Source organism: Vulpes lagopus, chromosome 21 (genome assembly GCF_018345385.1).
Source record: "Vulpes lagopus strain Blue_001 chromosome 21, ASM1834538v1, whole genome shotgun sequence".
In the NCBI taxonomy this organism is placed as follows: Eukaryota; Metazoa; Chordata; class Mammalia; order Carnivora; family Canidae; genus Vulpes; species Vulpes lagopus.
In genome coordinates this window covers 22,320,095-22,347,673 of record NC_054844.1, presented here as the reverse complement: position 1 = coordinate 22,347,673, position 27,579 = coordinate 22,320,095, and the positions used below count along the sequence as shown (strand labels likewise).

Sequence of the window (27,579 nt, the reverse complement as noted above, 5' to 3'; positions counted from 1 at the left end):
GGGTGATCAGAACTGAATAGCATCACTTTGGAAACTGACTTCTATTCTTGATTAGCAAGGACATCCCTGCAAAGTGACATTCAGATGATTCTCTTCCCATCTGCTTAACACCATTCCTGATGCCTACAACTAGTAGTTTTCCTTCCCTCATCTTTGAGGGATTGAAGGACATAGAGTGATTAGATAAGACCTGGAGTCCTGGGGACAACAGCTAGTTAAGATCAGGCTCTTGAACTTAATATCTCTGGAAGCCTATGGTTCTTTTAAGATTTCTGGACCAAATTCCAATTTGGGGGTATGGAAGGGTTACCCACACACAACACCAAACAATTTTCAGACACCTACAGGGTGTCCAGGAATTCAAATCAATCATGACACTCCTAAGAGATAGTATCAGATTCCATAAGTTAAAGGGTCAGCTTTACAAGACTACCCCCACCCGTGACTTCAGATGACAGTCATAAGACCCAGACTGTTATCCCTGCTTCTGACCAACAGACCTCAGATTGGAGGTGACAATGACCTCCTCCTTAGCTTATATTAATTTAGTAGAGTGGCTCACAGAATTCAGGGAAATATTTACTTAACATTTACCAGTTTATTGAAAAATATGATAAAGGATACAAATCAACAGCCACATGAAGGAGTACATAAGGCAAGGTCTTCAGCAAAGGACTTTTTGTTTTCCTGGAGCCTGGGATTCTGGCGTGGTGTCTTGGTAGCACATGGAGTGTTCTGATTCCGTAAGTATAGAAGCTCTGGAAAAAAAAAAAAAAAAAGAAGAGACCAAAAAACTGTCCTCCTTTTATTGAATCTTCATTACATAGTCATGATTAACTATGTAACTGGCCATTGGCGATTGATTCAACCCCTCTCTGCTCCCTGGAGGTCAAGGAGTAAGGCTAAAAGTTTCACTCTAATCACATGTTTGGTCCTTAGCAACCAGCCCCTACCTTAGGTTAGGTCCAAAAGTCATCTCATTAACATAACAAAAGACAATCTTTATCACTCTCATCACTTAGGAAATTCCAAGAGTTTCAAGGGCTCTGTGCCAGAAATGGGGATGAAGACCAATTTTGTATTATAAATCACAATATCACAATAGTCATTCTTTTCATAACTGCAGGAGAACCTGACTATTACATACTCTCAGATCCCAAAACTATTTTACCCTTGTGCCCCACAATGCAGAGTAAAGTGTCATTCTTCCTCAGGAAAGCTTTTATGTGCTATGCAACTGGGTTTAATTTTGGAATAAAAGCATCAGGAAATTGAGGATAATTGCTTTTCAGTTTACGTTTTTAACCTCAGTTAAAAAATTAATATCTTGAGGGATATATGTGAAATCTCTTTAGCTGATAGCCTATATTTTGTGCCCTGTGTTCCTCCTTTCTTCTGATAGAGAACCTGGGCCATAAACTCTGTTGTATAAACCCATCCTTATGTACTACTGGACAGATTTTAAGCCAACAACTCTTCTGAGATATGCATTTCACTTGTGCATATTTATTTTCTGTTGGGTAAATATTTATTGAGCATCTACTATGTGCCAGGCCCTTTTTAGTGCCAGGATATAGCAGGAAACAGAGTGAGGTTTCAGCACCATATAGAGCACAATCCCATAGACCGACAACAACCAAGTTAAGTGTTGTTGTTATTGTTGTTTTAAAACACATTGAAATGTATTCTGGACACAACTTTATTTTTAAATTATATTATCTTACATTCCTATAGTACTATAAATTTTTAAATAATTTATCCTTCTCGGGGATCCCTGGGTGGCGCAGTGGTTTAGCGCCTGCCTTTGGCCCTGGGAATGATCCTGGAGACCCGGGATCGAGTCCCACATCGGGCTCCCAGTGCATGGAGCCTGCTTCTCCCTCTGCCTGTGTCTGCCTCTCTCTCTCTCTGTGACTATCATAAATAAATAAAAAAATAATTTATCCTTCTTAATATTGTATTTCAGGTATTTGAAAGCAGTTTATAAACTGTAAAAAGCTGAGTGTATAGAATATATGAGTTGAGAGCATATACCTTTTCTGAGTGAATGGATCTTGTGCCATAGATACTGAATGTTCAAAAGGAAATTTAAAACCTACTATAACAGTGTTCATAAGAGTTATCTTGGGTGCTTGATACATTGCATTACAGTCTCCTTGGATGAGTTTTGGGGGCTTGCATTTTTAACAAGCAAACTAGCCAAATCTAATGCTGGTTATGGGAGGAACACACTTTGAAGAATACCATACGTATTAGAGAGTTTATCAGAAGGGACCTTGGAAGTCCATTCTGAGAAGTAAACACACATATCTTATAGATGCCTCCAATTCAACAACTGACATTGATGGTTTGATTGATTTGTTTTTTTTAAGCCACATACTATGTATAAGAACTGTAAGATGAATATATTATGGATCTTGAGCTTAAGTTTCTACAGTTTATTTATACTGTAGACCTGTCTGTTATTTTATATCTAGCTGTCATGCTGTATTGTGTGGCATTTTCCATTTATACACTACTTTGTATGCATTATTTAACTTAGTAATTTGTCTCATTGACCCTGTGTATATGAGGGGTTTTAAAATTATTATTACACATAATTGTTAATTTTAAAATTTGGAAGATGATTTTATTTATTTATTTATTTATTTATTTATTTATTTATTTGAGACTCAGAGAGCATGAGTGGAGGGGAGGGACAGAATGAGAGGGAGAAGCAGACCCCCATGGAACAGGGAGCCCAATGCTAGGCTCGATCCCAGACGGAACTCCAGGATCATGACGCAAGTGGAAGGCAGACACCCTACCAACTGAGCCACCCACGTGCCCACCCATAGTTGTTATTACAGATGAAAACATGGGCTCAGAGAAAACTGTTATGTGGGTCAAATTCATAGGGCCAGTGTGTGGCAGAGCTAGATCATCCAATTCCAAATCCAGAGTTATTTCCATTTCATCACATTTATATGCCTTATTACTCTTAATTCAAAAGTTATAGGATTTTTTTTCACCTACCACAGGTATATTATAATATCAGAAATTCTTCAATCTGTGTAAAAGTTGTAATGTACCATGTTCCCAGCCATTGAAAAATGAAATCATTCAGCATCCTTAAGTAAAACCAGATGCCTCCATTGAGAATGGCAGGGATCTCTTGTAATAGGATTACTTGTACATTCCAGAAAGTTATGACAAATGACAAATGAACTAATACTAGGAAATAACATATAGACTTGCTGGGAAGGAGCCAATCTTTGACCACCTCCACTCTAAATACTTCTTGCATTAGAAACTCTTCTTAGTGGAGGTGGTGTCATTATTAGAGCTTATTATTTAATTTACCGTATCTGACTGTTCTGTTCATTCATTTGTTCATTCATTCGTTCACTCAATAAACATTTACTGAGTACTCATGTATACCAGAACAGGGCAAGTCGCTAGTTATAAAATTATGAATAATACATGTTCCCTACCCAAATATGAAGCAAACTATATGTAATTACCACAGAGATGTGAATAAGGGTCTATTCTATGATTTCTCAACTCTGACAGTTACCAGTGGAAACATTGGTTGGAGAAGTGAGTGTGTGGGTGAATTCTTCAGAAAGGGTTGAAATTTGTTATAGCTACGCATCTGGCAGTACTTAAGAATTATGAATGATTTCATGTTTCCATGGGCACATGGTACATTATAACACATTATGTAATACACTGGTTGATAAAGCACTTTGTAATAGTATAGCATTGTGTCTTTCTTCCCTCATTCTTAAGTTCCTTTACACACATTAATTCTCACAATATTGTTCCTAGAAGTTATTGTTAGGTTGTTTTTATTATCAATAATAGCAGCGGTAAGAATAGTCTATCATTGAAGAAAATGAGACACAAAAAAACTTGCCCAGGGATACTCCACAAAAGATTGGCAGCATCCCATCTCATAATTGTCTGTTCAATTTCTAAGCCTTTGAAGGAATTGCTAGCCTGGATATTTTGTTCATTTTTTTTTTTATAACTTAGTGTGATACTTCATATATGCACAGAATTTTCCATGGGTGGCCCACTGGCAAGCTCTAACTTTTCAGGGCCATGTCTTTAGAAGGCTGTCAGAAGGCCCCACCCTTCTACTGCCTACTACTTTTTCCTACAGAGAAACCATAGTTGAAGAGTTCTGGTCTATAATAATGGTATGAGTCTTTGTTGGCTTGAATTTAAGACACTGTAATACATTCCTTCATCAGTCTCTGTCACACAGGAACATTTGGAGGTACTGATACTTGACCAGTAGGCCACTTAGTTTCTTTCTGACAAATGTCTGCATTATTCTTACATACCATTCTCTAACACAAACCCCCACAAACTAACCATGTTAAAGATCACCTTAACTGAAACCAGAAAGTCAGATGTAAGGTAACAACCTTTTCAGACTTGATTCCAGTCAATGCTTTTTAGCTCTGCAATAGAGGGCATAGAAGAAAGAAAGATGTTTAAAGTTGGATGAGAATTTTCTTTGCTTGGGCAGATCAGGTCAGATTCTTGTCTCTTTCTTAGTATTATCGTGCATCCACTTGCCAACTGCTCTGTCAGGATGTGAGTTGGGCTCTTGGGCTTAGGAACCTACAGTTTATGATTCTCATGCTAATATGATGATTGATGACAATTAGTTGATTCAACTATTTTATTTCATTTATTTATTTTTAAAGATTTTATTTATTTATTCAGGAGAGACACAGAGAGAGAGAGGCAGAGACATAGGCAGAGGGAGAAGCAGGCTCCCTGCAGGAAGCCTGCTGTGGAATTCCGTCCCAGAACCCCAGGATCACAACTTGAGCCAAAGGCAGATGCTCAACCACTGAGCCACTCAGGTGTCTCTGATTCAACTATTTTAATCTTGCTTTGTTTTTTGAATATATCTTATTTTCTAGGCTTTTTTCCTCTCCCAAATTGCTATATGAAAAAAGAACAGAACTCCTGTTCGAACATGATTATTTGAAACCATTTTCAACAGAGCAAGAGAATACTTTCTATAGTAATGACTAGCAAAACTGTGTTTTAATGTTTGTGTGATTGACGCAGTAGTTCACAACGGTTCCTGTGGAACCATTCTTGCTTCTCACATTATAAGGTCTGTTCAAAGAGGGAAGCAGAAGAGACTTCCTTTTCTGTCAACTTGATGCAAAGGGTATATGGCAACCATCTAAACCTTAAGTGACTCAGTTATTACCAGAGACCTAATTACTGACCTTAGACTTTTGGGTGGCATGAATGAAAGTTTTCAGAATCAGATTGTTTAGCTTTTTGTAAGGCCTTATGTTTAGAGCTTTGTACAAAAAATATCACTGACACTATGTAGTCGCAAAATAAAATGGGCCTTAGTTTTTTATAAAATATTATTTCTATCTGGATATATGATTTTTAAATTTTATTATTTATTTATTTATTTATTTATTTATTTATTTATTTATTTATTCATGAGAGACACAGGGAGAGAGAGAGGCAGAGACATAGGCAGAGGGAGAAGCATGGTCCTCACAAGGAGCCCAATGCAGGACTTGATCCCAGACCCTGGGATCACGCCCTGGGCCAAAGGCAGAGGCTCAATGACTAAGCCATCCAGGTGTCCTTGGATATATGATTGAACATATTTTGAGTATAAAGTGGGCACATGGCAATAATTGTTTCTGTCTTCTCTGGAGACACAGTGAGGTCAACTGGAAATGGGAACATTGGCTAGGCAGCAAGAAAAGCTGACTTTTGGTGTTTCTTAATACTTTGGACTCCTTAAAATTTGTCCCTCTGTTCTTTGACTATGCCTGATAGAGAGAAACTAAACCCTGGTGATTTTTTTTCTTTAAAACTTGGTTTTCACTCAAGACCCATAATTCGGAGGAAACCTGACAACAGCAGTAACTAAAATAATAAGAGAAGTACTCGGCACTCACTGAGCACATACTAATTCTAGATATTAAATTGAGTTCTTTAGATGCATTGTCTCTGTAAAGTGATTTATTAGATTGAACCCTTTTGGTATTATTGACAGAAATCTAATTACAATATGTTTGAACAAAGAGGGGAAACAGTGTTGTTTCATATAAATAAAACTTCCAGCAGCTCCTTAGCTTTAAGCATGACCATCCCAGGGCTTGGTTTCTCCTTCTCTCATTTTCCTTGCCTTTCTCTGTGTTGGCTTCATTTTTAGGAAGTTTTTGTCCATATGGTCTTTGTCCAAGAACCCCAATATTTTATCCTAAAATTTTATTTTATTTTATTTATTTTTAATTTTTTAAATTTATTTATGATAGTCACACAGAGAGACAGAGAGAGAGGCAGAGACACAGGCAGAGGGAGAAGCAGGCTCCATGCAGGGAGCCCGACGTGGGACTCAATCCCGGGTCTCCAGGATCGCGCCCTGAGCCAAAGGCAGGCGCCAAACTGCTGTGCCACCCAGGGATCCCCTATTTTATTTTATTTTATTTTATTTTATTTTATTTTATTTTATTTTAATTTGAGAGAGTGTGAGAGAGAGAGAGAGAGAGAGTGCTAGTGCACACAGAGGGAGAGGAAGAGGGAAAAGCAGACTCCCTACTGAGCACAGAGCTTATGTGGGGCTTGATCCCAGGATCTGGAATCATGACCTGAGCTGAAGGCAGATGCTTAAGCAACTAAGCCACCCACATGCTCCTTATCCTAAATTTTTAATGTTATGGCTTCTTTCTTCATAGTTCTATCACAAGTCCCTTATAGGCCAGCTGTTGATTTGCTTTGTATATTTGGTTATTACTGAACTCATCCTGTGACTGATCTAGCCAGGGTATAGTCATATGCGTGAGTCTTGTTTGAGAATTTTTCTGCTTCTCATTAAAAAAAAAAAAAAAAAAAAAAAGTTGAGGTAAGAGAAGATGCCATGCAGGCCAAAACAACTGATACCCATGTCAATAAAACAGATTGTATTTTTTTCTATTTTGCAAACAAGGTCTTTGCCTAAGCTCACATGCAAATGTGGACTGGAACCCCATCTGTCTGAGTACAAATCCTATTGCCCACAAAAGTGGTATCAAGGTTGAGAGTATAAGACTTGAGTCAGAATGTTTAGGTGTGATTCCTGACTGTACAACTCAAGGCCTAATTCTGTTGACTTGAAGAAGTATGTCATCTTTTTAAGTTTTTGTTTCATTATCCATAAAATGAGAGTAATAACTATATCTACTTCACAGGGAAATTGGGAAAATTAAATGACATAAATGTGTAGACTTCTTTTTTTGTATGGTTTCTAGCATATATAGTTATTACAGTGTTTTTTTTTAATTCCAGTAGATAACATACGGTATTATATTAGTTTCAGGTGTACAATAGTGTTCAACAATTCTATCTATACATTGCTCAGTGCTCATCATGTGTAGTGTACTCTTAATCCTGTTCATCTATTTCATGCATGCCCCTATTCACCTCCCCTCTGGTAACCACTAGTTTATTCTCTATAGTTAAGAGTCTTTTTTATTTTTTGTTTTGTTTCATAAATTCCACATATGAGTCAGATCATATGGTATTTGTCTCTCTCTGACTGACTTATTTCACTTATCATTATATTCTCTACGTCCATCCATGTTGTTGCAAATGGAAAGATTTCATTATTTTCTATGGCTGAGTAATATTCCATTGCACATGCATATACATGCATAACATCTCTTCTTTATTCATCTATTGATGGACACTTGGACTGCTTCAATAATTTGGCTGTTGTAAATAATGCTACAATAAACATATGAGTACCTATATTCTTTTCAATTAGTATTTTCATATTCTTTGGGAAAATATGCAGTAGGAATTACTAGATTATAGGGTAGTTCTATTTTTAATTTTTTGAGGAATCTCCATAGTGTTTTCCACAGTGGCTGCACCAGTTTGCATTCCCACCAACAGTGCACTAGGATTCCTCTTATTCCACATCCTTGCCAACACTTGTTTCTTGTGTTTTTGATTATAGCCATTCTGATAGGTATGAGGTTGTATCTCATGGTGGTTTTGATTTGCATTTCCCTGATAGTTAATGACATTGAACATCTTTTGGTGTGTGTTGGCTATCTGTATGTCTTCTTTGGAGAAATGTCTTCTGCCCATTTTTAATTGGATTATTTGTGGGTTTTTGTGTTCCGTTGTATAAGTTCTCTCTATATATTTTGGAAACTAACCCTTTATTAGATATGTCATTTGCAAATATATAAAATACCATTATTTTTTCTCTCTCCTGTTCAGCTAAATTGCTTTCCATTACTCTGTTCTCCATGTCACTGATCCATTCTTCTGCTTCCTTTAGTCAGTCTGCTATTTATTTCATCCAGTGTATTTTTAATTTCAATTATTGAGTTTGTCATCTCTGATTGGTTCTTTTTATGTTTTCTTTGTTAAAGGTGTCACTGTGGTCCTCTATTCTTTCCATGAGTATCTTTTTATGATCATGGCTTCAAATTGTATATCAGGCATATTGCTTTCTCTATTTCATTTAGCTCTCTTGCTGTGATTTTGTCCTGTCCTTTGATTTGGGACATATTCTTCTGTCTCTTCACTTTTTCTAACTCTCCATGTCTGTTTCTATGTGTTAGGGATATCAGCTATGTCTTATGCTTCTGAAAGTAGTAGCCTTATGAAGAGGACATCCTATAGTGCCCTATGCTGTAGTGTCCCCTGTTCATCAGAATCTGGTGCTTCAGTGGTGTACCTATGTGTGTTGCATGCACCCTGGAATAGTGACTGGGCCACTTTTGCCTCCAGTCCAGTTGTCTGCAATGGCTCTTTTTGCCTGTTGTGGGCAGACTTTGGTCCCTTTGTTGTTAGTGGGCCAGTCTGGGCCTGCCTTGGGCTTAAGTTGAGTCAGACCACTTATTTGCCAGAAATGCAATGGCACTGAACTGCAGGAAAACTTGGGGATGGGGTATGCAGTGTCAGCAATGTGTACACTGGTAACCTGTAGCTCTGGGAACTGAGGCAGGCCATTTAGAGAGTACAGTCCACAAAAGTGAGTGGTGCTGGGACACACAATGTTAGCAAGGCTTTTATGTGCCTGCTGTGGTAGGAGACATGGAACTGAAGCCTGGATGGAAGGGATGTGTCCACAGAACAACATAGGAGCAGGGTATACTGTTAGCAAGTTAGGTAGTGAGGGTTGACAGTGCTGATTCCTGCAAGTGGATGTGTTTTTGCTGGAGGGTTGGGGAAGGATGTGGCATCCACCAGCAACTTTGTTCCTGGAGAAGTCTCCTAAGGATCCTTGTCCCTCCAGCATGTGTTCTAAGATTAGCAATTAAATCCCCCTCCCATATGCCCCACGTTATTTTTCAGACTGCTATTTCTGTGCTGTATCTCCCTGGGGCTGTTTCTTGTGCTGTCTCTTTAAGGCTGGGACTCAGTTTCCTCTCCCCGTCCTGGCTGTTCCATGAACCTCCTGATATCTAAAATTTCAAGTTTTAAGCCTCTGATTTCCAAAGCCAAATGGTATGGGGATTCATCTTCCCTGTGTGGACTCCCTAGTGTGAGTCTGTTTTTTCTCTTCTCTTCATTTCCCAGTGTCCCTCTCTCCTGCGGACAGTCCTATGGGTCCAGTTAGCTCCTGACCATGTGTCTGATCTTCCTGTTCTCTTCCATGTGGCCTTTTCTCTGCATTTATGTTTAAAGATTTTATTTATCTATTCAAGACATAAAGAGAGAGAGAGAGAGAGAGAGAGAGGTGAAGACACAGGCAAAGGGAGAAGCAGGCTCCATGCAGGGAGTTTGATGTGAGACTGGATCCTGGGACTCCAGGTTCATGCCCTGGGCCAAAGGCAGGAGCTAAACTGCTGAGCCACCTAGGGATCCCCTTTTCTCTGCATTTAATTGTGGAATTTGTTCTGGCAGTCTTTGGGTCATTTTCTGGGTTATTTACACTGATGTGAGTGCTATCTTGTTCTAGCCCTGGGATGAGGTAAGCTTAGGATATTCCTGCTCTGCCATCTTCCTTGGAGTTTTGTTTTTGTGTTTGTTTGTTTGTTTGTTCTTACTTAACTACAAACCTATGACTCAAATCACCAGTATTTCTGACTTTACTTTTGTAAATTCAAACCATAACTTGATTAAAATCCCTAGTTTCTAACATTTTGTTTTTATTTTTATTTATTTTTTAAGATTTTATTTATTTATTTATTTATTTATTTATTTATTTATTTATTTATTCATGAGAGACACAGAGAGAGAGAGACAGAGACACAGGCAGAGGGAGATGCAGGCTCCATGCCAGGAGCCCAACATGTGATTCCATCCCAGGTCTTCAGGATCAGGCCCTGGGCTGAAGGTGGCGCTAAACCGCTGAGCCACCTGGGTTGCCCGCTAGTTTCTAACATTTTTGCATATCCACTTCATTTATTATTTTTACATTTTAAAAATATTTTTTCATATTGATATTACTATTTAACTCTTTTATCATTACTTAATGAATGGTTAGCTTTTACAGGAAGCGAAATATAACCACCACCACTACCTCCCCCCTGCCCCCCAGCCACTATATCCTTCATAGTACTTAGAACGTTGTATAAACTATGTACCCTGCAAATATTTGTTGATTTCATTTGCTTTTTATACTTTTGACTATGGGTTGCATCTTAGAAGACCATCCATAGAGAATTAGCAGAGGAGACATGATTTCTTTTTTCTTGTGTTTTGTAGGTGAACCTATAGAGGGTTGAGTTTGGGGCTAGGGTTTTATAGGTGAACCTATAGAGGGTTGAGGTTGGGGCTGGGGGTCAGATCTGGCAGTCTGTGAGAGAGGATCATATGCTCCTGGCTGCAATAGGTACACACACCGTCAAAGAAAACTTCCTGGGCCCCTAGAAATCATTCATCTTTCCTTCCTGTTTACCTCATTTACTGATAAAGTTGAGGCAGCATGGTGAGAATAGCATTTTCTTTGACAAATCCATTAAAAAAAACAAACTTAGGACTGGCCAAGTAGAATTTTCTAAATTGTTTCAGTGATTTGTGGGGTTTTTGTTGTTGTTGTTATTGTTAAGATTTTATTTATTTCTTTGAGAGAGAGATCCAGTGAGAGAGAGAGAAAGGGAGAGAGAGGGAGAGAAAGAGAGAAAAGGAGCCAGAGGGAGAGGCAGAAGGAGAAGCGGACTCCCTGCTGAGCAGGGAGCCCAACATGAATCTTCATCCTGGGACTCCAGGATATGACCTGAGCTGAAGGCAGATGCTTAACCGACTGAACCACCTAGGTGCCCCAAAATTGTTTCAGTGATTTGTAATGTCCAAGGGCCAAACGTGGGCTTTATTTATCTGAGGTGAAGAAAATTAGCTATTTTAGCAAGTATCACAGTTCTACCCACAAATCTGACTTATTTCCTTTTCAGATAATTACAGATTTTGGTATAATAGGAGTGTTTTGTGTATGGATTTACTATCAGTGAAGCACAGAAGAGCTGTTTTCCAAGCAAGGTAAAATTTAATGCCAGAATTCCAGTATTTAAATGTCTTAGCAATTAGACTACAATGATAAAGATGACTTACGATATGCATAGAGTGTATGTGTGTATAGTACTATATAGATAATTACAGAGAGAGAACCTATCTAGCAAGTGATAATATTAAACTCCTTAAATGTTACAACAAAATGAAACAGCACAGTTAGATTAATATAGTGTTTTTTGAGTCCTGGGTATAGACTATTCAAAAGGAAGCACATAATTGAAATTCATCTCCTCATGAGAATCATGGAAGGCCCCTTGACATTATTTGATTCTCCAGTCAGAAAAAGTAGCTTGTATACAGCTATGTGAACTGCCTTAATTATTTTATTTTTTTAAGGGGCTTATTACAGCAACCTGGTCAAGGTTCAAGATCACTTATTCTTTTCTTCTGATGAAACATAATTTGGTCACTCATAAACTGTAGCATTTGGACTGCAGCCTAAAGGCTAAAAAGGCTATATCTTTCAACAAACCTAAAACAGTAACTATTCCCTCTATATTTACAGATTTTTTTTTTCTTTGCAAAAGTAATAACACTCAGTAAACAAGAAAGTGCTGCTAGCATTTTTGGAGTTTTCAACTAATTCCTCAGCAAAGACAATTTACTGTGTCCTCGTTGTATTTAGTATAAAAATAAGAGGAACTTCCTAGAGACAGAAGTGATTTTTCTAGTTGGTTACCTACAAGGAGATATATTGATTTCTATTGGTAGTACAGGTTTCTGCCTACAGATGTATATTGCGTTCAGGGGTTCAGAAAACAGAGCTTTTAATTCTTTGTAACTAGTAGAGTCGTATGAAAGGTATTTTGTTGTTGTTTTAACTGCAACTACAAAAAAATATTGCACACATCAGTTTAAAATGAATTGACCTTTTGTTTCAATGAGGGCCGTGTGTTACTTGTTATAGAGTGACTCCATTTGCCCATGCAAATAAGCACAAAGCCAGGATATTATCAGGCAATGGCAAAATTAAGAGGTAGGTCAGATTTAATGGAAACATCTGTCATTAACCCTTTTACAGAAACTGCCTCAGGGAATCCTTGCAGATAAAAGCTATGCTAAGCTATCTTACCTTGCTTTGCAGAGCTGCAAAAGGATGGCAATCATAATGTACGAATTCTGCTCAGAAGATCTACTGTAGAGAATGCTGCATTTTAGAATTTGGGAGAAAAAAATAAGGCTTATTTTGTGTATTTTTCTCCTTACAAAAAAAACTTAAAAACTATGGAACAATTAAGGCTGTTACTTTTAGATTTTTACACCAGCAGACTTAATTCCCTGCTGATGGCTACATTATGCCAAGAGTGTCATCTTTATTAATACCTCAAATCGCAAATGATGTATTTACATACTATTTTCTGAATTAGAAACAAAATTAGAAACAGAAAGTAGAAATAAAATTAGAAAAAAAATAGAGACAAAGTTAGGAAAAAAAATATGGTAACCATAGCTGCACATGATAATATATCTTTGCCTATTTTGTGCAGTGGTAATAAAAAAGTTAATTCTGTTAACTGAACATTTATTGAAGATAATTCAATTTATGAAAGTTTAACAGTCATTTGGATGCCATTTATTTATATTTCTTTAAATTATCAGTTACTAATAACAGAAACATATGAGTCAGTTGGCTTGCATTTGCAATGAAATTTAAAACAATTTAAGAAGACTACAAGTCATGCAATAAACTGCATTTGAACATAGTTTTTTTAAAATTTATATAAGTGAACAAAAGTAATAATAATATGAATTTGCTAGTAAGTAAAGAGAGAGGAGGAAAATGCCTAGATATCTCTACAGGAAAAAACAGAGTAACAAAACAATGCTTCTAGTGCTTTTGCTGTTTTTCATGATATAATTGCCCTTACAATGATTTTGCTCCTTTTTCTCTTAATATGTTATTTACACATTTGCTTTCATTATGATATTTTATTAATTCCTTCTTAATGTGATCTTTGTGTCTTTTTTCCTTAATTCTTAGTCTTCACACCATCCTATCATCAGTGTGGCTGGCTTTTACTTTATCTTTTTGAAAGTGGGATGCACAGATTACCTAGCATTCCTCTTTTGACAACTTCTTCTAAATAGGACTTTAAGATTACTCAACTAAAAAAAAAACATATTAAATGAAAAGAATGGACATTTCCCTTTTCTTTTTTGGGGGGGGGGGTAACTTTTTGTATGACATCATTCCTTTGGGTCTTACAGGCCTGCGGATACTTGTGCAAGCAGCTGAATGATGAACCATTTGAATCCACACCTAACCTTCCAAAAACCATGGGATTGAATTGGGTTGAATTATTCTGAATATTACTTTGGATAGATAATGGAGCATAAAAGAGAATTAGAGCAACCATGATATGTATCTGCTTTAAAAAATTCAGCCTTAGTTTTTAAATTTAAGTATTACTATGTTTGAAAACTATTGTTGGATTTAAAAAAATAGTGTCAAGCTCCATCTATAGAATTAAAGGGACTGGAAAGTATTTTACATTGTATTCCATAATTCATCTGTTACTTTTATATGAGTGAAGAGTCAGCATTTTATTTCAAAATATCAATCATCTCTGCCACTTTCTGTGCACATGAGAGGGTGGATCTCTATCAGTGGGTCCATCCCTCTTGAATCCTGTGCTCCTTAAAGGTAGGGACAAGTATTTCTGCACTGACCATTTTGTAAAGCACTTATTTCAGCATTATGCAAAATTAGGCACCTAATTAGTATGCTTTTTTAATGACAAATGGTTTTAATGGGCACTTAAATGCTAATACTTGTATTTAGTTGAAACTCTATGTACAGGAAGGTGTGGCCAAGAACAGTTTCAAAACAGTTGCAGCACATATGATCCTAGACCTGATTAAGGATCAAGAACATTCAATGCTATCTTCCTGTCCCAAATCATAGTGCTGTAGGCTCTTGGTCCCAGGGGCAAACGTGACCTGCTTAGTTCATTGGTAAGGAATTCAGACTTCGCAGAGTACCAGCTACCTTCAAATAGCAAACAGAAACATGGTATTTACCAGTAAGATTTTCTTTTTACTAAGTTCAATAAGCCATGGCATCTCTTAGGTGTTGTTATATTTTGTTCTTGTTTCTTCATTTGTAATATTTTTTGCAGGTAATAGTTGGATAAGGTGCCTTAGGGATATTGAAATTTGGCTAGAATGTCTATTTTGAAAAAAGTCTTACATTTTTCATTTTTATCAGGTTTTAATGATTCTCTTCTAAGAATCCTTTTGGTGATTAAATGCTCAAACCAAGATCTGTCAGTTAACAAACATCTTGTTCCTAGTTCACAGGGGAAAATACTATGCCTTGAAAAGAAGGTGTATGACATTCAGGATGGTTAAGATTTCTCTTTGATTTTTGCAATTCCTTTGTTATGAAGATAGAGCTGTGAAATTCCCTCTTTGGTTTATAATTTGAGGCAAGACATTGACTTTTCTATTTCACATCCTGTGAACTGTTGGTCTGTATCTTAAAGATGCCTCTCAGCTGGACTGTTGGGAACACTTGCCACACTATATCTATCTTTGATAATCAGGAATGAATCATTAGTTTCAATCAATAGGTGCCTCTTTCTTGAAGTGTTATCTGAGGTAGAAGAAGCAGTTTCCTGTTGGGCCTCCATGGCCTAAATCTAGATTCTTAGGATGAAACTTTCTCTTGCCGATTTTTCCCCTCCAAAACCAATATAGTTCATTGCTATGTTAGCATGACCTTTCAGAATGTTCTTCTGGAATTTCCTTTTTACCCTCTTAAAAAAAATTCAATGTATTGAATTGCTTTATTGAATATCATTATATGCCTCAGAATTTAAAATGTATAAAAATGTGTATAACAACAAAAAATATTTTTCCCATTCCCATTCTCTTTTGCCCAGTTTCCACTCCCCTTGATCCTCAAAAGTAACAGTTATAATTGGAAACTTATATGTTCTCCTGGACTTTCCTTACTTGCTGATGCTTTTTTAATAGGTCATACCTATCCTCATTCTCCTAATTTATACATGTCCATGTTCACTTGACGTTCATAAAGTGTCTTACTATGAAGTGACATTTAACAATGTGCATGTTGAATCTGGGTACTTTTTGCTTGGCTTTGCATTCATCTTTCCACTTATGTTTTGAAGAGAAATTTCATATTTTCTTTGCTCTAATTCTGGTTGCCAGGATGGCTGAATGCCATTCCTGGAAGGGGTGTGCGTTAGAGTTGGCACAGACAGAACAACTGGCACAGGGAAAGGAAACCATTCCTGTGTCAAGGAGATTTATCTATTCATTATTTTAAAAATTATTATTTTATTATTACCAACATTGACCATTCATTGTATGAGACCCATGTCTTGAGGTACCATTTTAAACAAAGAACAAAGCCTGTTACTAGGTAACACCCAAGGTACTCTCAACTGGGCATATTGGGGCTCTGTCTATAGTAAGATCATGATTTTTGTAGCCAGATCTTTATCAATAAGTAGCAAATAGTCTCATACTATTGTTTTCAAACTGTCCTCTGAGGAAGACAGTATGCTTTTTGTAGGTGATCCTAAAGCCAGTTAATAAAGGGAGGGGAAAAGAACATAACTCTCCTACTTTTATCCCTTTTCTAAGTCTTATCCTTGGAAGATTTCTATTGAAGAAATATTTCAACAGCTTAAAAAAAGTTTGAAACCTACTGTTGTAGAAGAGTAAATGCCTTAGCTGGAGTTAGGAAATCATGTTCTTTAGTCTGGCTGTGACTCATTTTCGATTCCATGTTGCATGGGGTGCAGCAATCTGATGAGAACAAGTTGCAGCACACTTTGTGAAACTGGTATGATTTTGGAAAAGTTGAGTATAAATGTATGTTATTTAATTGACTTATACTTTTCATGCACTAAAGAAAATCATGGTTTAGAGGGTTTCTATGAGCAATTTTTTTGGTAACGGTTTACTTTATGAATGAATAATACCTTGTGTTATGTTGTCTAAGCTTGAACATTTTATTTATATTTTCTTTAGGGAAAGACTCTGTATCAAGAGAGTACAGTAGCATTGACTTCTTAAATATTTGAAAGGTGTAACATTAAGGGATACAAATATCAGAGGAAAGAAAAGAAGCTACAAAGGATTGGAAAGAGTTTTATTTACAAATAATGTGAAAAAGTGGTTTCTGAATTTTACTGAGGTAGGGAAGGAAATACAGCTGCTAAAAAAATGAACTGGCAATAATTTGAAGATGAGAGAATGGGGAAAGATAATCTAGTTTATTGAAGAGCTTTTACCAACTGATGACTAGGTAAGGAGGAATTTGAAAATACCCATATATGTCTCTTCACGATATTTTTGTTTGACTTTAGTATTTGCTTAAAAATTAGGGAAGGTAAGGTATCTTAGAACTATAGTGATTAGAACATTAAAGTTGTTGCTTTATATTTGGAAGTCAGTCCAGTTCATTTATGTAGCATCTGGTTGGAGTTTATATATTAAAGGATGACTATATAAACAATGTTTCACATGTCCTTGGCATTGAATAAATGATCTCTGCGTCCTCCTAAATTACGCTCAGCTCTATCCTAATAATTCTAACAGCATTAGCTCCCTTAAAATTAAATAGGTTTAGAAATGGTTAAATATTAAGATAATACAAAATCAGAAAACTCATATTTTGTGTTTAGTGAGTAATTAAAACATCAATAGCATATTTAAGAAAAACCAAATAATAATAATAACAGAAAAGACATTATTCAAGTTAAAATTAAAACCTATTTTTCAATTTTTAATTTTTGAATTTATTTTTAAATATTTTATTTATTCATTTGAGAGAGAGAGAGAGAGAGAGAGCACAAGGAAGGGGAGGGGCAGAAAGAGAAGCAGAACTCCTACTGAGCAAGAAGTCCAGTGCGGAGCTCCATCCCAGGCCCCTGGGATTATGACCTGAGCTGAAGTCATGCTTAACGAACTGAGCCACCCAGGTGCCCCTAAAAACTAATTTTTTATTAGCTAGGTAATATTAAACATATTGAAGGGAATAGAGACAGAGGGTGTTCATGTTGCAATTTTTTAAATTGTTTTATTTAAATACTAAACAGTTGAAAGTCATATGTAAATTTTTTGTTTAATGCAGTCTTAATGATTACTTTGTTTTCTTAATAGTTTCTATCATTACTTTTTAAATTCAATCTACATTCCCTGTTTTGGGCCTAAAGAAAAAGCTGCAAATGATAGACTTCTAGGGATCCTCCCATAATGAAGGGCATGTTGAGAAAGAAGAGGCAAAAAGAGGCTGAGAGAGGCCAAGCTAGAGGTGGACAGAGTCAAGCAAAAAGCATTCCCAAAGCCTAGGGTGGCAAAGAGTTGAGGAGGCCATGTGCAACAGTCTTAAATGCTAGAGTGATTGAAGAGGAGGAGGCCAGAGAACAGGCCAGTGGACATTGGAAATTAAGTGGATATTGATAATGTTTGAGTAAATAGCTTGTGTAAAAAGGTAGGAGAGCAGAAGGAGAGCATTTGCAGTGGATTGAAAAGACGAGTAAGAAGAGGCAGTAAACATGGCCTGGCTTGCAGACAGAGTGGTTGTTGGTAACAAAGAAAAGGAAGTGAGAAGAGTAGTTGGGTCAACCAAAGATAGTATGACTATTTTACCACTAACTACATGTTTTATTTCTATTTGTGACAAATAAACTCCCTTAGAAGGTGGATGATTTTTTTTTTCCTTCCTCTTTTCCTAACTTACATTAAATGAATCTGGAACAGTTGGCACTTTTTCCAGAGATTTTTTAACAATTTGCTTGTGGCTTTTCACTTTTGTCTACTATTTTAAATGTAAAAAAATTACTTAAATAGATACTTTTGTATTGAACCAACCTGCTATCCTTGCAATGAACACCATATGGTTATGGTGCATTATTCTTCAATTTGCTCCTGAGATCTACTTGCTAGAATTTTGCATCTTTATTTTTAAGTGAGCTTGGCCTATAATTTTGTGTGTTGTGTGTATGTGTGTGTACACTATACTGTCTTGATTGTGACTTGGTACCAAAGTCATGCTAACCTTGCAAAAAGAATTGTGAGTCCTTTAATCTTTTTAATGATTTGGGACTACTTAAATTAAAAAAAAAATCTGCTCAGCTCAGTTTTATTAGAACCAATATAAAATTACTTGGGTCAGAAAAAAAATCTACTCTAGACTGAAATTTTTTAGAGATGTGTCTTTAACAGTCTTTACAGTTTCTTCTGTGATCATTGCCTACTTATGCTTTCTATATCTTCTGTCATTTGGTAGTATTTCTTTAAGACAATTATTATTAGGATGGGGGAAATGAGTATATTTTAGGCTAAGTAGTGAATGAGTAAGAATTTCTGATAAAAATAGACACAGGAATTGTATAATTAAGGAGAAAAATTATTCTGGTGGAAAGAATGATGGGATTAAGAATATAATTGGAAGGATCAGAAAGAAGCAGAGACAGGTTTCCTTCAACTTGAGAGATGGAGAAAAAGTTGGGCAAATATAGACTAATTTAGAGGTGGAAAAATGGTAATTAAAGGGGAACCAGAAGGAAGCAAAAAGGAAAAAAAAAAGATTTATCCATTTATTCTCTGTCAGGCATTGTGCAATGTGCTACATAGAAATGCTCATACTTAATCTTCATATAACCCTATGGGTCAGGTTTTATTCTCTCCATTCCATGGCTATGGCCACAGATGGGTTTAGTAAATTGCCCAAAGTATCAGTTCGGGAAACAGTGAAATTTGTATTAGTACTTACTCAGTATGATTACAGAGGTTTAAGACAAAATCTTAATTTCTGTTTTCTGTGATTGGACAGTATATCTATTTTTTGGACAATATATCTACTATTAGGCATATATACCTGTATTTGTACATATTTGCATACAAGTGCACGATGGCACATAGACCTTATGTGTATCTAAATATACAAATATATTGGATTAGGTATATATTTTTGTAATTCATGTAAGCAAATAATCTTGGGATTTGATCAAGAAGAAGCCCTCAGTAGGTGATGATAATATCAGTAATAATGATAATAGCTTCATTTATTGAGCAACTATATACTTGCTGACAGTTTGCAATTTTTATGTTTCTAATCTTTCTATAATCATAAAAGGTAGAACTGTTATCACCATTTTTTATATATGAGCTTATTGAATCTTGGAGAATTTCAGAAACTTGCCTTGGGTCATGTTGGTATATCCCTGAGCAGGCATTCAAATCTAAGTTAAAGAACTGTACTTCTCTGTATATCAAACATTACCTCTTTTGTGATATTCACTTATCTGTCAAGTTTTTTAAGATGTGCTTTTCTTTTCACTCTAATGATTACCACTTACTTCTCAGATTTAACACTGTAAATCTTCTATTCTTAGAGGATGTTTTGTTATGACTCTGCTAGGTAGGTATTCTTTGTCTGCATTAGTCCATTTCGGTAATCAAAATAAAATAAAACAGACCTTCACTTTTATTTTGCTGAAATTTCAGGCCGGCTCAGTACCATGTATAGGGTATACACTTCTCAAATGTTTGTTGATGATGCTCATGATCCTTTGGGTAATGCATGCCTACTCAACAGGATTGAAGAAACTCTACACCTGCTTATTTGTACAAAAATGAAAAACGTAGCATTTTTTAAAAATCCTGTGACCATATGACTGGTGATTTTTCTACTTGGCAGAAAATAATTCAACGTAGACTTGGGAAAATTCACGTTTCAAGAAACTTCAAAGACATTTGTAATGATCATATACAGTCACTTACTTATCCATTCCCGTTTTCTTTCTCCCTTTCACTTTTATGCCTCTGCGCCCACAGCATGTGAAAGCATTGAAAGAAAATAAGAATCTTAAACTCATAAACATACCTGCTTACCATCTGGCAGGCATCCCAGCAGTCTGGTGATCTCCTTAGTTATCCAGCAGATAGTAGAAAAACAAGAGTCCTGTGAAGATTTCACATGTTGCCATATCCCTGCCAGATGGTGATTTGTAAAACATGGACAAATTGCACTGGCTCCACTTCCCTCCGACAATCACAACAGAAACACTGTAGCAATGGTGTTTAATTTGAATGCAACTTCAACTGAGTAACTTTTAAGGTATAAATATCTGAAGTTATTAGGATAAAATGTTGCATTTTCTCCAGAAAGCTTGACCTTAGCAAGCCTGGTAGTCTAGGATTCACCCCCACCCCCCCCAAAAAAAAATCTATGGAGGGTCAGGAAATGTCAACAGCAGAGGACACTTGATTACTACCTACTGATTCTTTGCCACAACATGATGTTTTTCTGTCATCTAATGATGGGCTGTAGGACTAAAAATTATATTGACAAATTTGACAATTGGGCAACCTCACATTGGAATGTGAAGAACTAAATCTGGGTGGAAGCAGGAAATTCTACTCTTGAAGTGTTAATAAAACAGTAAATACTTTTAAACAATACTTTCCCACTGTTTCGGTTGTTCTTTGTGGTTGTCTACACAATACTCAAATCACTGGTCAGTTTTGAGAAAAATGTCAAACAAGCGGTTTAGCATTGGGTAAATAAACTACCAGAGTGTGGTTCTAACTTCTTCCAGCAAGCTTTGGTCAGAAAGTATACTTGGCCAAAGAGGGAGGTCTTTCCAACTCAGTGATTCAGAGGTTGGCCTGGATCTAGCAGACCCAAGCTTTGCTGATATGTAGGGAAAATGATAGACGATAACCAACTTTTGTCTGTTCCAGTACCTTGATTTGTTCAGTTCTTTCTCTGCTTATTAGGAAATGTGCTGCCTATTTCATCTGATGATATGGATGCAAACTCTTACATAACTCTTTTTTTTTTTAAAGTAGGAGTTTTAAGATACATTTACATAATACTTTATCCATTTAAAGTATATAATTCAGTTATTTTTAGTACATTCAGGGTTGTATAAACATCACCACCATCAATTTTGAACATTTTCATTGCCCAAGAGAGAAATCTCATACTGATTAGCGGTTATTTCTCCTATCTTCCCCCCCTCCCCCCACCCAAGCCCACTTGTCATAGGTAACCGCTAATCTACTTTGTCTCTATAGAGTTGCTGGGCATTTAAGTTCCATCCAAATGGAATTTAAATCATGTAATGTGTGATCTTTTGTGTCTGGCTTCTTTTGTTTGAGCATAATGTTTTCAAGGTTTATCCATGTCATGTTTCAATATTTTATGTCTTTTTGTTGCCAAATAATATTTCATTATATGGATATACCACAGTGTATTTATTCCTTTATCAGTTAATGGACATTAGATTGTTTTTACTTTTTGTAGCCATAATGTGGCTATGAGCATTTGGGTACAAATTTTTGTGTGAGTATATATGTTTTATTTCTTCTGGGTATATACCTACGAGTGGAATTGCTAACTTAGATGGTAACTCTATATTTATCCTTTTGAAGAATGCAAAAACAGTTTTTGTTTCTAACTGCTTATTTGTATAGGTGAGATACACAGCTGGACTCTAGATACAGTAAATTCCTGTAATCCAGATTTTAGTTCCTACTTCAGAATAATGAAAGCACATGGATTTTTGGATTAGACACACCTAAATTTTAATCCTAATTTCACCACTTATAAACTCTATGAACTTCGGCATATTTCTCAATATATATTAAATGTTATTCTATCACCTATGAAATGAGGATAATATTAATTTTACCTGGAGTTTGCATTCATGGAATGTGATGGTGTATCAGAAAGCAGCTAGCACAGTGTTGAAAATAGTAAATTTCTAATAAATGTTATTTCTATTAATACTTTGTTATTTTTCCTTATGTGTACCTGAGGTATAGGGAGAGGCTTAAGAAAAAAACTTTTGGGGATGATTTAGGTGTTCAGATGAGGCCCTTCTTGGCTGATTTAAAGGCACGGTGGACAAAGGAATCACATTTTATGTTTATTTTTTAGGATTATATTTATGATTTAATAATCAGAAAACATTAAAAACAATATGTACAAAACATTGCTGTAGCTTTTAAGAACTTGGTGTTAAAAAATGAGACTTTGGGGCATCTGGGTGGCTCAATTGGTTAAGCATCTGCCTTAATGCTCGGAATTCTGGGATGAGGAGTCTGTGTCTCCCTCTCCCTCTCCCTCTGACCCTCCCTGATGCTTGTACTCTCTTGTTCTCTCTCTCTCTCTCTCTCTCTCTTTCTCAAATAAGTAAAATCTTTGAAAAAAAATGAGATTTGTGTTGAAATATTTAGGTAGTTGTGTTTACCTGTTTTATATTTAGGTGCTTATTTCACATGTAGACCATCTCATAAGGAATTAAGATGAGAAGGAAGTATGATTCTAAGGAATAATTTGTTTTTGTGGTTGTTTTTTTTTTTTTTTTTTTTTTGGTTGTTTTGTTTTAACTGAGGTATAGTTGACATATAATATTGTGTAAGATTAAGATGTTCTGAGGATAATATTTAGTCAGAGTTCCAATGTGAAGCATTTGTATAAAAAAGCAAATAATTTATGATTTTCAGTACTGGGCCCTTGTAGTGATGTCTGGTTAGTTCCATAGAGATGAGTAGGGCTTCCTAAAGGAGGTGTTATAAGTCACAAACATCTGAAATCTTTAAGATGTCATTAGGGATGTCCTCTTACTTGAGCATAAGCCATGATTACAGCACACAGAATGATATGAGTGTTGAAAAATCATTAGCAAAGTGAATTACATCATCTTCCCCAAAATGGAATACCCATGTGAAATAATTTTCTGCGTGCACAAAATCCAGCCTTACATATAACCTAAATGCTTTTTGCCTCATTTAAAGTCCGTTTCCATTAAATTTATTTTCCTGAGTCCAAAATATTATTAAAGAGCGTGATAATCGGTTAAAAGAAGAGAAAAAAATATGTATCTAGTTTAGCCAGTTTCTCCCTGTTCCCCAATCTTTAACTAACCTAGAAAGATGTAGCTCAGCATAAATGGTGTGACCACAGTAAAACCAAGATGTTTTCTTTTACCATGTCTTTGGGTGGCCATCCTGCTGACCCTTTGAAACTCGAGAGGTATTTGAAAAAACCAAGAAAGTTTTATTCACACTTCCAAAGGTGGGGGTGGGGAAGGATGGAGGGTGAGGGGTGTGGGAGGGTGGCAGCGTGGGCGGATGTAAATGAGTTAGGAGACGTCATCCAGATATATTCTTGTTTATGTTTAAATTAAGAGAAAATTTTAAGCCTTTTTTTAAGAGAAAATTTTAAACCTTTTTCTGGCTTCAAATTTAGGTATCATTAAGTTTCTTTTATTAATAATGAATTTGATTTTATTAATTGTATGCACTATCACCATTCTTCTATATTTTTGTGTTAAGCCAAAGAGGAATATTTGAATTCTGGTAATTATTCCAAATTAAATTATTAAAAACACACTACCATTATGATATCACAAGTATTAATAAGCTTTGTAAACCCTTCTCCCAGACAACTTATGCTTTCTTTTAAAACTAAATTTGAATTTTAAGCCTAGATTACTTCATAGTGTCATTTTAAATTGATAACATCTGGAAGGGGTGTACTGGTTCCCCTTTCAGCTCTTCAGAACATATTTCATTTCAAACCCGCCAGAAAACTTAAACCCACTGCAAGAGTAACTTTTACATCACTACTACTATTATTATTTTTTTTTAATTCTCTTCTTGCCCACTCCTCCCCTCTGGTTATATTTTCCTCCTCTGCTCTTAAATGTGTCTATTACCCTCAGGCTTTGACCTTGGGCAGACTGTGAGCACAAAGTCATGTTATTTAGAGTGAAGTAACACCAGTAGTCAGGAAGGAACAATGTAGTTCAAGCCAGATAAAATAAATCTCTCATTTCCTGTCAAGGGACCAAGCCAAAAGCAATGATGAGAGAGAGGGGGCCAAACCACCACAACTCGAAACACAGACGCTTGGGATAGACACAACCACAGGCCTCCTTTGAATATAGACAACAAAACCAAAACCAGTCAGAGTGACAGAAAACACATAATAGCTATGGGATAAACCAAAACATAAAACGGAGGGGGTTCTGTGCAATTCCCTGGCCACAGAAAAGACATATTTGAATTGCTTGAGTGGGAATCTTGATGACAACGCTGAAACATGGGAGGGGTTTCCTTGCACGGACTGGGAGTTCCATAAACTTGGAAACACACCTGTGTGGCTGCCACTTTTGACCAAATCAGCTTTAGAATGAAAACCGTATGTATCGATTTGTGAGTGACTACTTGTGAGTAACTGCACATTGGAATTTGCAAATAGCCATGGGAAGGAATTCCCATATTCAATTCAACAGACTTACATAGTGGTTATCACTGTGCCCATCTTTAAGAAAGTTGCTTTTTGAATGACAGCTGATTTATTAAACAAACACCAATAGAGTGCCTGCTCGTGCTGTTTAAAGTTATTTCAAATATTTAATCCTTTTAATCCTTAAAACAACTCTAAGAGGAGGCATTGTTATACTCTTATTTTATAATTGAGAAGCTTGAGAGGTGAAGTAACTTACTTGAAGTCACATGGCTAGTGAGTGATAGATCCTTGATCTGAACCCAAACAGTGGGGGGTCCAGAGTCTACTCCCTTAATTACTATGCTTCCCTGAATACACAGCCATACTCCACCAGCATGACATTTTACTAATCTTAGTTGTTTGCAAGTCCTGCTCAGATTCTTTTGAAATCATTATTTGTTTCAGAAGCACAATGAGACTTCTGAATGCTCATGTCAGACCCAGAAAAAATATAGGAAAAAAAATAGTGAGAACATGCTACATTCATTAACAATGCTGACTATTTCACTTTTGTCCAAAGCTCTTCCAAGATAGTAAGGGATGCAGAGTTCATTCATTCATTTGTTCCTTCAATAAATGCTCATTATTGAGTGCTACCACATGTTAAGCACTCCAATGAGTGACAGGATAGTCTCCTAGCTGACACACAATCAAGGATTTTAGGTCCAATTTGTTACAGCATATACTGTGTAGAAATTCTGAGGAGGACAGAAAAGTTCTCAAAGACGAATATTAGTCTGTATTTGGAGATAGGACTTTTTTTTTAACTCAATAAGATAAATACCTTCTGAATCAAACATTTAGAAGTTATCATGTGGAGATGCAAACGTTCTTTAAGATTGTGCACCCAAAGACTGTGAACACTTAGTGCTGTAATGACAATGGACATACATACTTAAGAAAGAGAGCATGCCTCATTGTGCAAATGCTTCTAAGAAGCATAAAAGTCTTAATATGTACTCTTCTCTGATCCTTTTACATCTTCTAGACTAAGATAGCAGTATTTTGTCTCAGTATACACTGTGTATAATTCAATTGTTGTACATAACATATTACATTAAACTTACCTAGGAGATGCAATAGTATCATACTTAGCTGCTACACTAAGTTTTTGGAGTAGAGAGCTGTATTCTCCCTCTCTGTGTTCTAATACTTGTCATTGTTCCTGGCCAATGGAAATTACTCAATATGTTACTATCAAATGAATGGATGAATATAGTGTGCACATACGTATCAATCACAGGCACGCACATACATTTTATATGTGTAATATGCAGACCATGGAGGGTCCAAGGCAAATTATACTATTGAAGGCCATGATTATTCTTTTAATAAAATATCAACAATAATGATATAATAGATAATGTATTTGCTTACTATAGAAGGCCTAGTAACACTTGTTTCCATGTATTTAGCATGAAATAACTCATTTACTCTTTATCCTAATTCTTTTTAAAGATTTTATTTATTTGAGAGAGAGAGAGAAAGAGGGCACAAGCAGAGGGAGCAGCAGGCAGAAGGAGAAGCAGACTCCCCACAGAGCAGGGAGTTCTATGCAGGGCTTGATCCTAGGTCCCTGAGCTCAGGTTATGACCTGAACTGAAGGTAGATGCTTAACTGACTGCACCACCCAGGTGCTCAAATCTTTATCCTAATCCTATGAAACATGTATACGCTTTGTTTTAAGGTCAAATTAAAAATGACCGTGAAGGACCTTTTCACTTTAAATATTATATAATTCAATTTATTCTGTTACTATTACTAATGGAAATATTAGGAAAATAGGAAATATATATTCTTCTCCTCCACTTCTAAGAAATACTAGTCGAAGTTCAGGAGGTAACTATTGCTCACATTTATGTTTTTGTGAGGAATTCGGTAAAATTTTCCATATCCACAAAGAAGAAAACATGTAGATGAGGAACGGTTTTGGTTGGGCAATGAATGATTGTGTGAGGAAACTTGTACATTGTTAGAATGTAAAAAACAAAACAAAACAAACAAACAAAAAGAATGTATAAAACACAGAAATAGTGGACTTGGGGGACCCTTGCCTTAACTCCTTGTAGAAATTCAGTGAGAAAAATCTGTTAGGCTGTTTAGCATCTGTGGGTGGAGCAAAAGATTGTTCCAGTTCTGTTGTGGTTTAATTTGAATTAGAAATATGCCTTTTATGGACTTTGAACTTTATTTTAAAAGGCAGGCTTTTGTATTTATTATATGTTTAGTAATCTGTTAGCATATGATGCCTATGCAGAATACAAAATATTTGAACACAATGAGAAAATTAACTCAGACATCAGATACTTTGTTTCCTGATGTCCTTAATAGTTGCACAAACAGGTACCTGATAAATACTGGCTAGATTTTTGCTTTCCAATATTTATTGACCTTTTTACCTCTCTGCTTTGTCTTTTGTTGACAGAAAATGGGACTTTTGCTTAATCTAACCCAGGATGTTTCCTTTAAACAAAAACAATTGCTTCCTTTCCAGAGGAAATTTATGAACCAGAAAGTCTGTGGAAACAATTCATCTCTTCTTTAGGTAGTTTGCAACAGGGTGTGAACCTAAGACCGTTTTGGCACTGGTAGGGAGCAGTACCAATTATTTTTATATGCCTCAACATGGTGTTATCTATGCTATCTCTCCTCTACTAATACCTATATTTAGGATATGACGATTAAACTGTGATAAATATTAGATAATGCATTAAATAAGAAACTGGTTTGCTGAAGGTTCTATGTGCTTCACAAATACAGAAAATGAAATCTTTGAAAAATAAAGAATTTCAAACAGCAGCCTT

The 27,579-nt window shown here is 36.0% G+C and overlaps 1 protein-coding gene and 1 long non-coding RNA gene across 13 annotated transcripts in view; one reads left to right on the top strand and one right to left on the bottom strand.

Moving 5' to 3' along the window:
- Positions 1 to 27,579, top strand: part of SOX5 (SRY-box transcription factor 5) — a 1,001,956-nt gene that overhangs the window by 483,884 nt on the left and 490,493 nt on the right. The gene's annotated exons all lie outside the window — the stretch shown is intronic.
- Positions 58 to 22,509, bottom strand: LOC121479890. Its single transcript, XR_005984835.1, has 3 exons — positions 20,357 to 22,509; positions 12,566 to 12,640; positions 58 to 758 (listed from the first exon to the last, which is right to left on the bottom strand). It is a non-coding gene; the product is annotated as an uncharacterized LOC121479890 (long non-coding RNA).